Source organism: Uloborus diversus, chromosome 2, assembly GCF_026930045.1.
Source record: "Uloborus diversus isolate 005 chromosome 2, Udiv.v.3.1, whole genome shotgun sequence".
Classification (NCBI taxonomy): Eukaryota; Metazoa; Arthropoda; class Arachnida; order Araneae; family Uloboridae; genus Uloborus; species Uloborus diversus.
In genome coordinates, this window is record NC_072732.1 from 44377326 (window position 1) to 44392629 (window position 15304).

Sequence of the window (15304 nt, forward strand, 5' to 3'; positions counted from 1 at the left end):
AAAACCAATTAATATATTTTAAATATGTTTTAGAAGTATGCAATGAATTACTTCAAGTAAGGACGTACAGTAAAAAAAAAACATTTTAAGTCAATTAAACATTAAACACTGCACATTTTTTCACCAAAAGCTTTCAGAATGAGCCACAATTCTTTTCACACGAAACTTAGGTTCGGTGACGGAGTTAGGAATTTGTTTCCGAGGAGGCCCCATAAAAGAGACTATCAAAGAGACTAATTTTTATGAAATTGCTAATTAAATAGACTTCATTATCGATTATACTAATTATTGATAATTTCTAATCATTAGTTATTGTAAAAAGCCAATACACTCTTCGTTGTGATTCTAGGTATTTTGAAAGGGGATAGATAATCTCAAAATTTACGCATGAGTAATATGATTAAAATATTTTCTTCATTGAGAAACATAAATTGGACTAAAGTATTTTTACCAACAATAGTGTTAATAATTCACTTAAATTTATTCAGAAAAAGTTTTTAACCAATAAAAATTTAAAATATCTCTTATCTTTCAAATATTTTTAGTTATTTCTAAGCCAGATACTTTGATCTCACTTAGTAATGAAGTCAAACAGAGCTAGACCGCTAGACCATTTAAATGCTCTTGACCCCAAAAACCAGTGGCGCACATAAGGGGAGGGTCCGCGGGTTCTGACCTCTCCCATCGCTTGCGTTTTTTTGATTGACTACAATACTATTTATGAAGAACATAAAATGACTCCAAGCAAAAACATCTCTAATTTCAGATTTAATAATAATAAAAAAAAAATTCTAAATTTCTTCTCTTAAAAAAACGAACGGAATGTGAACATAAACTGTTCTATAATAATGATTTTGCTTTTCTGCTTTATTTTTTAGTTATAAAAAAAGTACTAAATACATTCATTCTTGTAATTTCTGTTTCTTTTTATTAAATATTTCTAAAAATAAATGTATTTCACTAACTATTGCTAAATGATTATTCAATATTTCTCAAAAATGTTTTTTTTTCTTCTTTTTTTTTTTGCTCCTGACAATCGTTAAAATCAAAGAATAATGTTTAGATGCGTGTTGGTATATGATATAAGAATGATGGGGGGACCCAGGGTGTTGGAAAAAGAGGGTGGGACCGTATCTTTGATCTTCCAGTTTCGCCGCTTCGTGGCTAAAGGAGGGGGGAAACGGCCGTCTCTGACGTCATCCTGGAAGCAGTGACTTGCGTATTTCCATAGCTCAATACTGGTTTGCATCTTCAATTTTAATTTTTCTGCTCGTACTGTTTATCGCACGGACTCCCCTTGCCCGTGCCCTGGGCATGACATTTCCAAGAAACAGGAGAATTTTTCATACTTCATTTAAATTATTTTTCAAAAACTATCCCAGTGCTTTGAAATAAATTCTTTAATTCTTAGTATTCCTTCCTATATTGTTTTCCCTTTTTCGTTCGGTGAGGGGGGAGGGGTGTAGTTTATAATGAATTTAAAACACAGAAGCAAAAATAAAATAACTAATGACGAAAATTAAGAGCAGCTGCAACATAGGTTTTGGTATAATTGGAAAAAAAGGGGTCAGACAGTGATAGGGGCGGACGGGACCGCCCCTCAGTTTCATTATTATTATTTTCTTTTTTGCACCCTCAAATTTGTGTGACTTCGTTTTTTTTTCATTCATTCTTTCTTTTTCTTTTCTTTTCTTTCTTTTTTTTTTGCACCCCTTCAATCCTGAGCCTCTTTTTTTTCTTTTTTTTTCTTGCTTCCTCAAACATAAGCTCAGTTTTTCTTTCATCCCTGGAACCTGTGTACCTTCGGTTTATTTATTTTATTTTACTTAATTTTTTACGGACTAAAACCTGTGCGCTTTAGGGGTGTCCCCCCCCTTAAACCTGTGGGCTTTCGAGTTTTTTTTTTTTGAAACCTTTGGGAGTCAAGGTTGGTTCTATCTTGGGGAACGCCCCTGAATAGTTATGGATTTCAGAGTGTTTTTTTTTTTTAAAATTACCTATGAATTTGAAATGTTATGCACTTTTTTGTTATTTCATAATCAATGATGTTTATTGAATCAAATTATTTAAGAATGTAAATTAATTGGAGATTAATAAAAATATGCATATATTTGATGACTTGTGCATCTTTTCATTTCAATTCGTATTAATTCGTGTCGCTTCATAATTATTTCCGTTTTATAGTTGTGTACCTGAGTGGTTATCCTTTTTTTTTTTTTTTTTCGAGTTTAAAATCTTCTTATGAAACATACTTACCTGTACACAAGAAGCAAAATACTTAACAAAAATTGCTTAGCATAAGTTCGAAATTTCTTCAATTGAGCATCAAGTCGAAAACATGAAAGGGTTGGCGGTGCATTTCTTTGATGTTCAGTTTCGTATAACACATATTTTTCCATCTAGAGTTGCGCATATATTCTACAAATGCAATTACTTCAGTATATGTATTTATTATAGCTTATTTCATTTATTTGAATCATAAACATCAGTAATTACATAGTTGATCATACTTTGAATGTTCATCAGTGGTATCCATTTGAAAAGTCACAGCCAATAGTTCTTGGAAATATCAGTTTAAAGTAAAGGTTTGATCTTAAAAATATTTCATAGGATAATTTTTTTGAGGGTTTATTAAAGAAACGTTATGTACCAACCAGCTTCTGATATTCCGTACTTATTCCTCTATAGTTATTTTAATATTCTGCAAAAATAATATTTTAATATATGTATTTATTGTAGTAATTTATGTACACAGCTATTTGCATTTTGAATCAACATAGTAGTTACAAAATCTTTCCATTATACACGAGTAACAGTACTTGGGAAATATCTGCTTGTAATAACAGTAATTGCTTTAAAAATGCTTCATGAGATACTTAATTACTTTCATAAAAGACGTATAAATGAAGTACTACCATGTGGTTATCAGTTTCTGAGTATTTGTATTTTTCCCTCTATGTTGTTGTATATATTTTATAAATGTAAATATATAACTATTTTGAACTAATATAGTTGCTGTATATTATTAAATTCAATCATTATTCATTGAAAAATTCATTTTTTACTTCTTAGAATTAATATTAATTTATTATATTATTAATATTAATAATGATTCTTTCTCTCTTCTACAATTTTTTGAAGATAAACTTTAAAATAAATGAATGACAGTACTTTCTCTTCCAAATCAGGAAAAGGATTTTTGTAGCAGTTTACGAATTTAATGACTCAAATAGATTACCATTTTCTTCTAATATAATTATTTTAAGTTGTAGTCAAACTTGGTTTAGTTTCATAATAATTATCGTTTGAAATCACTCATGATCAAGTTTTGTTCTTCCATTTTATTCGAATTCAAAATAGTTCTCGTAAAATATGGGTGAGACACTAGTATCAAAGAAGGTAAATTAAGACACGAAGACTTAATTTTTTTTCCAAATTATGCTTTTATGTCCAAAAATAGGAGCGAAGCAATGCCATTTCCTATTGAAATCGTCTTAAAGTGCTCCGCGAGTGCTTCCGGAGCTACGTCACCAATTTCATTCCCCCACAACCTGTTTCGGGAGATGGTCCAACCCTACATCGATACTGGACTCCTAATTAGAAAATTCTTGTGTTTACCTGCAGCCATAGATACTGGGAGAGTAGCTAGTATCAAGAGCTGAATGAGAAATCGACGTCAAAAATTGTAATGTTAGACAATATTTAGTAATTTTGAAAAAAAAAAAAAAAAACCCTGGTTTGATGAGCTTTCGGAAATTTTTTCAAAATTGAATTTAATTATAGACTATCATTGGTGTTATTAGGAGGTCGCTAGCTTCTTCTGGATAATTTTCGGAATTGAAGTTTTTAAAACGCAGTTTTAATATATCTTGGGAGGTGAGAGTAGGCCGGGAGGGGGGGGGGGGGTATTTATCTCGGAAAAAAATTCGAAATTGAAATCTTAAAAGAGGCGATTTCAAGGTATCTTTAGTGGCAACGTTTGGGAAAGCGTGAGGTTTGGGGAACCTTTCCTAGATTTTTTGTTTGAAAAATGAAGTCCTAAAAACACGTTTTAGGCTAATTTTGATGACGCTAGGAAAAGCGTTACGGTTTGGAGCATTCTCCAGAAAACCTTTGACATTGAAGTTTCAAAAGCGTAATACGTTACATGCAGAGACGCTAGAGGAGAGGAAAACGGTACGGAATTGAAGACCTGAATTGCACTTTTAGGTTATTTTTCGTGACGTAAGAGAAAAGGAGGCGGTTTCGTGGATCTCACCGGAATTTTTTTAACATTAAGGCTAAAAATGCTATTTCAAACCATTTATTTCTGATGTTTGGGGAAAAGGTAGGATATTGGGGGGCTCTCCCACTCCCAGCAAAAACCATTGCAAAGATATGCTTAGCTAAGGTTAGATGAGGGATAGGAAGGGGGGGGGGCTCCCTACCGAAAATGGTTTGAAAGTTTTGTCCCAAAACCCTGTTTTTGATGACATTAACGGAAGTGCTTAGGGAATAGGGGCTTGCCCTCGGAAGTTTCCCGAAGTTAAATGCCGAAATACTGAAATTTAGGCTCTGTTTGGTCTCCGAGAAGGGTTATGCACTCTTTTTCTTTTTATTCTGCAATTGGACTCCAGGCGGAGGATCTCTGCTCGGTCTCTTGAAATCACAGACTATTTCGGAAAGGGTTTCAAACATAAATAATGTAAACACTAATATTTTGACTTCACTATCTTTGACTTCATCTATTATCTATAGTTGATTACTCAATGTTTCAAAAAATTTAATTTTGCACAAATTTTACATTATCTTTAAATTTACGTTTAATATTGCATGAAAAGATCACTAACAATAGGAGCACTTATAAAAGTTGAACCCTTATACAATTTGCGATCCAAAAGTAATGAGCCTTCGTTTAAAAAGACAGATTTATTGAGCTGATCGGTACAACTGCCAAATAGTCTTAAAAATAGGCACCTCCTGCAACAATGTACTTCTGTAGGCTGCTTTTCCAGGACTCAAAGGCATCCCTTAAGTCCTGCTTCGAGGTATCTGCAAGGGCTGTCTTGACACGTGCTTGGATGTCCTCGATGGAGTTGAAACGTTTCCTTTTCTGTGATGATTTTAATAGTGGAAACTAGAAGAAGTCAGGAGGAAACAAGCCCAGACTGTAGGAAGGCTAGGGCAACACGGGAGCGCTGACTCGGACCTTCTTCAGACAGAACTCTCGGCACAAGTTTCGCGCAGACTTTCCGCATGTGCAACTTCTCCGTAGCAATGCGTTGCACCGTTGTTTCCGATAAGTCCAGGGCTTTTGCTACTTTATAGGAACTCAAACACTAGTACGTGTTCAAAAATTCACACACTCGTTGCAAATTTACGTCAGTATGGGCCGAGAACGGGCGTCCAGACTGGGGTTCGTCAGCCACCACTTCCCGACCTTACGAAAGGCCTCGTGCGATTTTTCTATTTTCGACTAGGACAGACACTCAGTTCCAAGTGCCTGTTGAAGCATTGCGAACGTTTGGGAAGGAAACCGGAAACATAATTTGATCTCTTTACGTTGCTCTGACGAACTTTTCATATTGCCGTGTCACGAATTACCGTATAGCGGTGTCTGTTAAGGCCGACGATGCCGCTCCGAAAGCTGGGAGGCAACTGATCTACAATGCGCTGTAAAGTCAACAACCCCCACCGCCATCGCTGTCAAGCAGAGCGAGCTGAAGGGTGTGGATACGTCAGTATAAAGTATAAAGACTTTATACGTCAGTATAAAGTACGATCCACAAGAATACTTGTGGATCGTACCATGCACATCATACGCTCATCGAAAAATAAATTATCGATGCTGAAAAATTTTAATATTTCGAAATGTATTGAAAAAAATCTGACAAAAAGGTCTCACAACGGGTCTGCAAAAAGGCGTGTGACAATGCAATCACAAAGTTCGAACCCGTTCACTCAAACGTTGCAACTTAAATGTACTTACTTCTGAAACTAGAACAAAAAGTTCCGTACAGAACTAAATGAAATAGAAAAAAGTAAATACCCATTATACCCATTTTTGAATTTCAAAGTTTTAGTAAGAACGACAGACAAATCATATGAACTTAATACTCATGGAATGTAACAAAATGGTGACAATAAAGAGTGTTGTAGCACAGCAAATCAAAAATTCCTTGTTTTAATCTATAATTATTGAACTCATTCCTAGGACAGGAAAATGACATGAAACCTGAGGACAAAATTCAAAACGATTTACCATGATTATTTAAATAATTTAATTTATTTAAAGAATGGTATTTTACACCACTAAGTATGCTTAATTTTGTACTACAAATTGAATTTGTGGAATGTTGATGCAAAATTTTTAAAATAATTTAAGAAAATTGAAAAACGGATCGGGATACACCAAAAGTATCACTTTCTGGTTATTTGAAATTTTTTGTAAAAAAAAACTAAATGAGTTATTGTTTTAATAAGAGTAGAATAACATCAAATAAGCTATTAAAAAAATGAAAACACTTTCTGAGTTTCTGAGTTAAACAATTTTTGTGTTAGGCTACTGGGACATACTACTGTTAGGATTTTGGAGAACAACCTATTTGCGCTTAGAATTCATTTATTTTGATTAAATCATATTTATCTCTCACTCGCGTCAGTATTGAGTCTGCGGAATATTGTATTTTGAATTTTATTGATAGCTTTTTTTCTTTTTTTTCATTTCTTGAAACCAAAAAATTAAAAATATATTCAGAATCTGCACCATATATTTAAAATTTTTTGTGGCAAAAAACATTTTTTCCCTCTGTTGTTAGTGTTAAAAATTTTGAATTTTTAAAAAAATACTCTCAAAATAGCTGAATCAAAAAAATCTACTGTATTCATGTTCCTCGTCAATTTAGTTATTTCGAATAAAGTTTGTTTGAAGAGCTTTTTCCAACATACATTGTATGAAGCAAACCCGTCTTTAAATTCGGATAAAAATTTGCCTTAAATTTACTCGTTGCCGCTAATGATAATTTAACTGTTCAAAATTGAGAGAAAAATTGTTCAAATCAAAAAGATCATTTCCATATTCTTCACCTGATACTTTTTCCATCAAAGTTTGTTTGAAGCAAATCCGACTTTAATTTTGTCATTCATATTTGTCTTAAATAAATATATATCCCCGTAGTTTGCTCGGATTGGACTTCACTCAAAAGTTATTGTGTGTGTGCGTGCATAGAGGGGGGGGGGGGCAGACCGACCGACATACACGTTTTCCCTATCCCAATGTCCTACATTCTAACTTTTCGATATTGTTGTAATATTTTATTTATTTTGGACTTATGCATTAAAGAATTCTTTCATGCGTTTTTCGTCTTTCATTTACTTTTACGGTAAAGTAGGCTAAAAAAGATAATGTTTCGGGTATGCAGTTGATATTTACTAAACTCAATAGATGGCGACACAAAGTAACTTTATCTACTTTCCGGATTAATTACTGATGCAATCGAGCCGCCAATTTAATAGAATAGCCAATTTGCCACATTTTTTCCCCCTAATAAGCAGTATCTTCCATTCTGCGGGTTCAAAAGGAAAAATTAAAACGGTTTAGTACATTGGAAATTTATAACATTAAACAGAACATTCTTTTCACCGATATTCCAGTCAGCGAGTTCGACTCTACTGAGTACTGAAAAAAAGCGAAGCAAATGTTATGCTTTATTTTAAAAGCAATGGGACCGGTCGTCTATTTCAATTGTACATTACCAAAAAATTATTGAAGCAAAGCTAATTCAAAACAGAAAAATGCACGTTTTCACGTTTTATTAGAGAAGAGACGGCTTCGGGCTTCACAGACTTTTCGCAGGCACAGTGACAAATTAACTTTTGACTCCTGTACGAAATACAAAAGTGAACAAACAAGTATTTTTATTTTTTTAGAGAAAAATAAAAACCTTATTTTCCCCACAAAGTATTGACACATACTGAAACCGAATAACTGCAATTTTTTCTTTGCAAAACCTCCTCTCACTTCTCACTGCTTGTTTGCACAGGGCAAATCTGGTCGCTCCATCTAGTAGAAATTAAAGAAACTATTTTATATATTTTAAATGAAAAAATAAAAAGGCAATTAATGTGCGTTACAAATTATAAAAATCCGCTGATATTTGCTTGAGCAGAGTTTCCTCGGAAAGTTGTGTAAAGAGCAAAATTTATTTCAAGCATACCCTTGAATGAGAGGGATGTACGTTCAATGCATCAGCAGAATTTTTACTAAAAATAACACAATTTTAACACCCTATGGTAGCTGAAGTGTTTCCAGTTATGTTTATTACAGAGAAGTGCAATAAAATATGGACCATACACTTGACTTAAAATAAAATAAAATAGAATACACTTGTCAGCCTTTGAAAATTTGGCACTTTTTTTTACGGTTGCAAAAAATAAAAATAGGGGGCAGGGGGATCACAGCGTATATTTAATCGATATACTCACAATTCATTTCATCTGAAAGGGAAAAACAAACAAAAAAATTTAGCACTTATGAATTTTGTTGGTCACATATTGCAACACATTAAGTTTTTTTGCTAAAAATCAGTTTTATTTACCCCTCAACAAAGCCAATAGAAAGCGGATTACATCATTAATAGATTTGGGAATAATAGCTCTAAATTATAAATCAATAAAAACCGAATACAGTCCTCGAAAAATAGCGCCTCATTATACTTTTCAGAACGTGCTTTTCCTCTGTCTTACAAGAAATTAAAGACATAAAATTTATCTCAAAACTTGAGGACATCTAAGTTTTAAAAACCTTGCACATCTGAGGAAAATTCGTTACCTTCTTTTTTTTAACCAATATACAGAACAAAGATATATTCAATTTGCCCTTTGAGTCAGCATTTAAAGTCATAATTTCTTGAATACATATTTCCGGAAAAAAAAAAAAAAACATTGAAAGAATTTTTAATTCTTTTTTATGTTTAAAAACAGCAATTAGTAAGACAACTTTCTTTTGTTGCTTTTATTCAATGCAAGAATCAACTACATTTACTGCAGATGTAAGTATGAGTCACTTCAATTAATCATCATTTGTAAAGACCTCGGTTACACCGCGTTTTCGGATATATCGCGCTTTTTTGTGGATAAGCGCGATATATCGAGGGGCTGCTATATTGTGAATAATTAAGCATACAAATAAATTCATCCAATGCCAGATAAAGGCATGGGCACAGTTGGCACTGGCTAAAAGCACCAAAGTTTGAGAGTCACTAAATCTTTAGCTAAAATTTTAAAACACTTGAGTGGATGATTTTCAAATGCATTGATACATTAGGTTCGACACAATTTGAAAATTTTTGTTGTTCTAAGTATTAAAACTTTCCTAGGTATATATTCCTTACAACTTGTAGCTTTCTAATCATGTAGTTATTTGTGAGTTAATTTGCTTACATTTTAGAAATTCCAAAAAAAAAAAAAAAAAGTCTTTGCAAGTCGCCGTTTTTTTTCATGAGTGTTACTTTCATAAAACATTCTGTAATTTCTTTGCTAAAAATAAATAATCTAAAAAATCCTGATTAAACTATCTTAAATACTCAGTAATAAGTCAGAAGTGTCTAAATATTTGTTTAAGAAATTTTAAGTATTTGGATAGCTTTTTTTTTTTTCTCATGAGTGTTACTTTATTTCCTAAATGAAGGATAATATTTACGATAAAAATATAAGGAATTAAACATTAAATGCTTTCATTGCAATTACCATGAATAGCTAAAAAATTTAAACATTGAAACCAATTTTTAAAGATTAAAGAAAAAGTTTATTAATACAGATTCTGAACTTTTTCACACATGAGAGATGGCAACGCTCATGAGAGATGAATTCATGAAATAATTTATTGTAGGGTTTTGCCTGTAATGCCTCTAAAATATGTAGTTATTTGAATACCTTTTCCTAAGAATGGGGTCGTTTTCAAAATTTTAAAAGTATTCTTTTCTGAAAGAGCATGCTTAAAAACATAGGATCTGACCATTTTTTAAATAATTTATTTAAGTTTAATATTTTTGAAAAATTACTTAAATCGGAACGATTTCATTGTTTACACTTCTGTCCTGTTACATCACAAATGATGAGATGCCATTCAATGTTGCCATTCACAGAACAAAATATTTAATTCGCATCTTTACTCACGTGTATTGGCAACAATATGGTTGATAGCACGCATAGAGCGCAATTTTAATTCGCTGCTTGATTATCATCAAGTGGAAACGTAGTAGAAAGATGTGCCAAATTGCATCATTTGTGACGTCATAAAGACCACGCCTTGTTTGAAAAATCGGACATTTTAAAAAATTAATTAAAAAAAACTGTTGGGAAAATCAAAGTATTTTCTGGATCTATGTAATTTTTTTTGTTCTTTCTATCCATTTCAATAACTAAAAGTAGTACTTTTGACTGAAGGAAACCATCCCATTAGAGTTTATTTTAAACAATTCACATGAATCTCATTTGTGCAAATACACTCCTCATTTTTTAATAAATGTGAATTTTATTACATCAATATGACAAAAATATACTACTTAAAAAAGGTATGAGTTATACAATATCTATAAACATGGATCTAATCATTTTTCGGTACCTTTTATTATGAGTGTTACTCCCTTCTCACGAATGTTATCTGTTCCAAGTAACACTCATGAGCGGTAACACTCACGAGATGTATAGAAGAATTCTTCGCTGGAATCAATTCTATCGGTGTTTTTGAAAATTTAATTAGGTCTCTCGTTTCCTTAACAAAAAGTACATTACTGCAGAATTGTAATTTTCCATACTTAAAAAAATATTGCAAAATAAGTGGGTAGTACTTATGAGTGCTGATAAAAATGCTCTTCACATTGAATTGTGTATTTCAATATGCAACTTATAAGGAATAAATCTATCCATTTTTACACTGACATAATCTAAGAAGAAACAAATATGGCTTCCGTAGCACTGTTGCTAACTACGATAAAGACATATTTTGTACATTAAAGAATATTTGAATCCCCTGGATAACCCTCATAAGTTGCACATAAGGACACAAACTGCATTGAAATTTTAAAACGTTGGATGAACAGTTCAGTAAAATCAATTTCAGCTGAGTTTAAGTAACAAACATTATTTTTTTCTTTAATGTACTTAATTTAAAAAAGCTGCCTGAAATCGTACAAAAAAAGATAAAGTTTATGCGGACTTTCTAGTCAGGACAAGGAAATTTCCATTACTAGCTAACTAAAGTAATAGAAAAAACTTATTAATTTTCAAGCATGAAAAAAGGCACGGAATGCAGTGTATTTAATGTGAAACAATGCCTCACTACATGCTTATGCAATGCCAAAAAATAATTTTATCAACATTAAATTGATCGGAAAAGGTCAAGACACCAAACTGTCGATCGTTTTGAAAATCATCCGAGTAGTTTCTTATCGTACTATGTAGCAAGATGTAAATAATAATAAATCTAGGCAAAAAAAAAAAAATAAATAAATAAATAAATAAATAAAAAATAAATAAATAAATAAATAAATAAATAAAATAATAATCTTTTTTGATTATCTAAAAGTTATTATTTTAGGCTTAAAACCATACTTACAATATTATTACTTCCAAAAGTTATATAGTAGTTAATTCTAATGTTTACATGTCTGTGCAATCAGACAAAATTTACAACATATATATTACTTTTAGCCGTACGTAAGTATTACGTAAATTATATTACAGGGGTTCCTAAACTTTTCTGACTCACGGCACCCTTTGAAGAATTAGAATTTTCTTACGTCATCCTGTACATCTATATTAAATATACTTACACCTACATATTGATGCCACGGGCACTTGGCGGCACCAATCACTTCTCCTTACGGCACCCACTTTAGGAACTCCTCTTATATTATAATGTATATATTTATCTTATAGTTATATATCTTATAGATCACTACTATAGTTTGGGCACAACTAACCTGGCAGCATTGTGAAAGCTATGCGGATCCTAATCACAGCATTACAACGTTGCGAGGTTAGGTTTGCCCCGACTATAGTTATATACGAGTATTATTGCTACTAATATTATGATATACTCGTATATGTATTATATGTACGTTAGTATATATATCGTAATATAAGACATCGCCAAACTTGTCCTGGTTGTGGTAATAAATATTACCACTTCTCTATTCAGTGTAAGCAATGTTGGGAGGGGTTGGGGCATCAAATACAATTCGTGAAGGGTGTCCTCAAAAGTCACAGTCGGGTTTTGTATAAGCACCGTGCTAAGCACAAAAGTCGTATCTGCGCTTTATCAAAATTGATTTAAGGTCATAGCTGGTTCTTTATAACACATTTTGCCTATGTGCAATGTTTAATGATCATTTGTGAATGGGAATAATTTTTTAAAAAATTTTTAAAAAGTACGTTTCAAATCAAATATACGGCGGCTTAAAACTTTAAATAGCAGTTTCTCATTTTGAGCTCAGATGCTCGACTTTTACGCTTAACACGGCAGTAACCCTGCTCTGAATGGTAAAACCTAGGACGTAACGCTAGAGGCGGGGAGATGCGGAGAAAAGTTCGTACACTGAAGTCCACTAGAGAAGTAATCTCTGAGTTAATGATTTACGAATCCTTCTGTTTTCTCTATTTTTTATCCTATCACAAGAACAAAGTTTTTGTCAAAGATGCAATGATAAGATATGATGCGATGTGATGATGACGAACGACAATAACAAATTGCAACATAACAGAATAGCTTCATTTACGAAAAATATACAGATAATTTAATCTAAATCTGTCTTCTATCTTAAATTATTGTCTCAGTTTGCTATAATTTTAAAACTTTTGTTGCTGTTTTGTTTAAAGATTGCTAGAAGAAGTAATGTTTCATAAAGACTATAAATTCTGGAGGAAGTGTTTGTTGAAAAATGTTGTCATTAAAAAAATATATATACGAAAAACAATAAATAAATAATAAATAAAGAATATTTATGCGCCGTAAAGACTTACGATAAAAGTCGATAAAATGTCGTAAAGACTTACGATAACTTTTGTTTACGTACAGGGAGCACTAAATTGGGGGAAGGGTTGTATTGCCTGTCAATTTGACGAACTCGATGAACCAGTGACTCGTCCTAGAACCCCTCCAAAGAACATCCACCATTTTGGTTCCAAGAGCGCTTTGGCTCCAGACTTTTTTCTAGTTCAGTAAAATCTATAAAATTGACAACCCTGGGAAGTTGACCACTTGTCTAAGCTGACCGCTTCTGTTAGGTACAGAATTAAGTCCTATATCATATATATCAATCTCTGTTAGTTGAGCACTAAAGTACTACACCGCAAGTGGTCAATTTAAGGGCTGTCCAAAATGATACCACACTTTGAGAGGGAGGGGGATTCGTCAAATTGTGACAAGGGGGAGAGAGGGGGAACATTAAGTGTGACATCATGCCCTTTTTTGCAAGAATATGTATAGGAAAAATAACATGGGTTTTGACGAAAAGGGGAGGGGAAGGGTAAGGTAAAGTGTGACACTGTGACAAAAAGGGGGGGGGGAGTGTCAGACGTGTAAAAAAAGTGAGACATCGTTATTAGGCAACCCCTTACACAGGTTTAACTGTACTTGTAAATGCAGTTTACTACAGTCGCCATGGTTGCTATATCGTAAAAACAACTGAGAAAACGTTAAGTAAAACGCACTTTCAGAAAATCTAGCAAGGTAATTAATTTCTTAAAATAAATAATAGCTGCTCGGGAAATATTTCCCATTTAAAAACCAATTTTCATAACTAACTTGTTTTGAATGTGAACGAATGAAAATTTCTCCTTTAATAATTAACAGTCAAACATCATTCAAACTACACGTCTGAAGTTTAGACACCAGTTTTCTTCAGCGCGGTTTCCGTACACACAATAATATTGCCGCACAGCGCAACCTGACTGGTAGCCACAGTGGCTCAGTCGGCATAGAGCTAAGCTTCGGAGCCATCGGACCCCGGATGGAGTCCCACCCAAGACGTTTCAGGCATGTTCACAACAAAATTGTATATTTTAATGAAGAAAATAGATTTTAAACGATGGGCATGCTAAACAATACTCGAAATGCGTTGATTATACACACGTATTTCAACTGATGCTCTGTTGATAACCAACAGCTGTACTCAGTGATCGCCATGCCACCTGAATGCACGGACAAGAAAGAAAGAAACCGATAAAAACGCACGCGTGACTTTTCGCCACACAAAAAAATCTGACGGATTAAAATTTTAAAGCCCTTGCATAAGAAGTTTTACCTAAAAAAAAGCTGTCCATAACTTTTTACCTACACATGTTAAATAAGAGGAAGATGGTTAGAAAACTGCACTAATCTTAACAGAAGGACGATTTTTTTTTAAAAATCAATCATCCACACCCACACACAAACAAACTCACACGAAACTGTCATCGGCTGTGAGCGGACGGCACCTTATAGTGGATGATCATTTAATTATGATAGAATCCGAAGCGTCAGAAATCCGAACCTCAAAATCCGAATGTCAGAAATCCGAAAAGCTAGAATTCCGAACGCATTCCCTTGAAGTTTTAATAAACATTATCCCTTTATATTCAGTAAACAATGGTAGTTATATATATATATTTTGTTAAGTTTTGTTATAAATACAATTACGTACTGTAACGTCATGTGCTGTATTGTATGTTAAATGCATATATCTATATATATAAAAATCTCGTGTCACGATGTTTGTTCGGGGTAAACTCCGAAACTACTGAACGGATTTTTATCAAATTTCATAGGTATCTGTAATTTGGTCCAACTTAAAAGATAGGATGGTTTTTATATTTTTTTATTACAAATAAAATATTTATTCTACATTAATAATATGTATTGATTGTTTGGTTCTGTAAATTCTTACTAGATGGCGCTGTAAGTGATTCATCCTCAAAAATTTTATTCTTAAGTTAATTAAAATTTACAAAGGATACTATGTTACAGATATTGATGGTTATCAACAATATCGCCGTAGAAAGGAGGAGTATAGAGGCCACACTTTTCAATCTAAATGTCAAGTTCTACAAATCAAGTTGAAATTGATAAGCAGCGGGTAGTTCCATACTCACCACTGCTTTAAAAAAGTGTGAGTCTCATATAAATGTCGAGTTTTGGAGTTCCGTGATATCCATTAAAGAAATCGTCAACTACGTTATTAATGGTTCTTATTAGGTCGCAATTGAGGTACGAGATATTAACGAAATAACGCGGTGAGTGGACATAGAAACAGCAACGAAGCTATCTGGCTTCCCCTTGTACGAA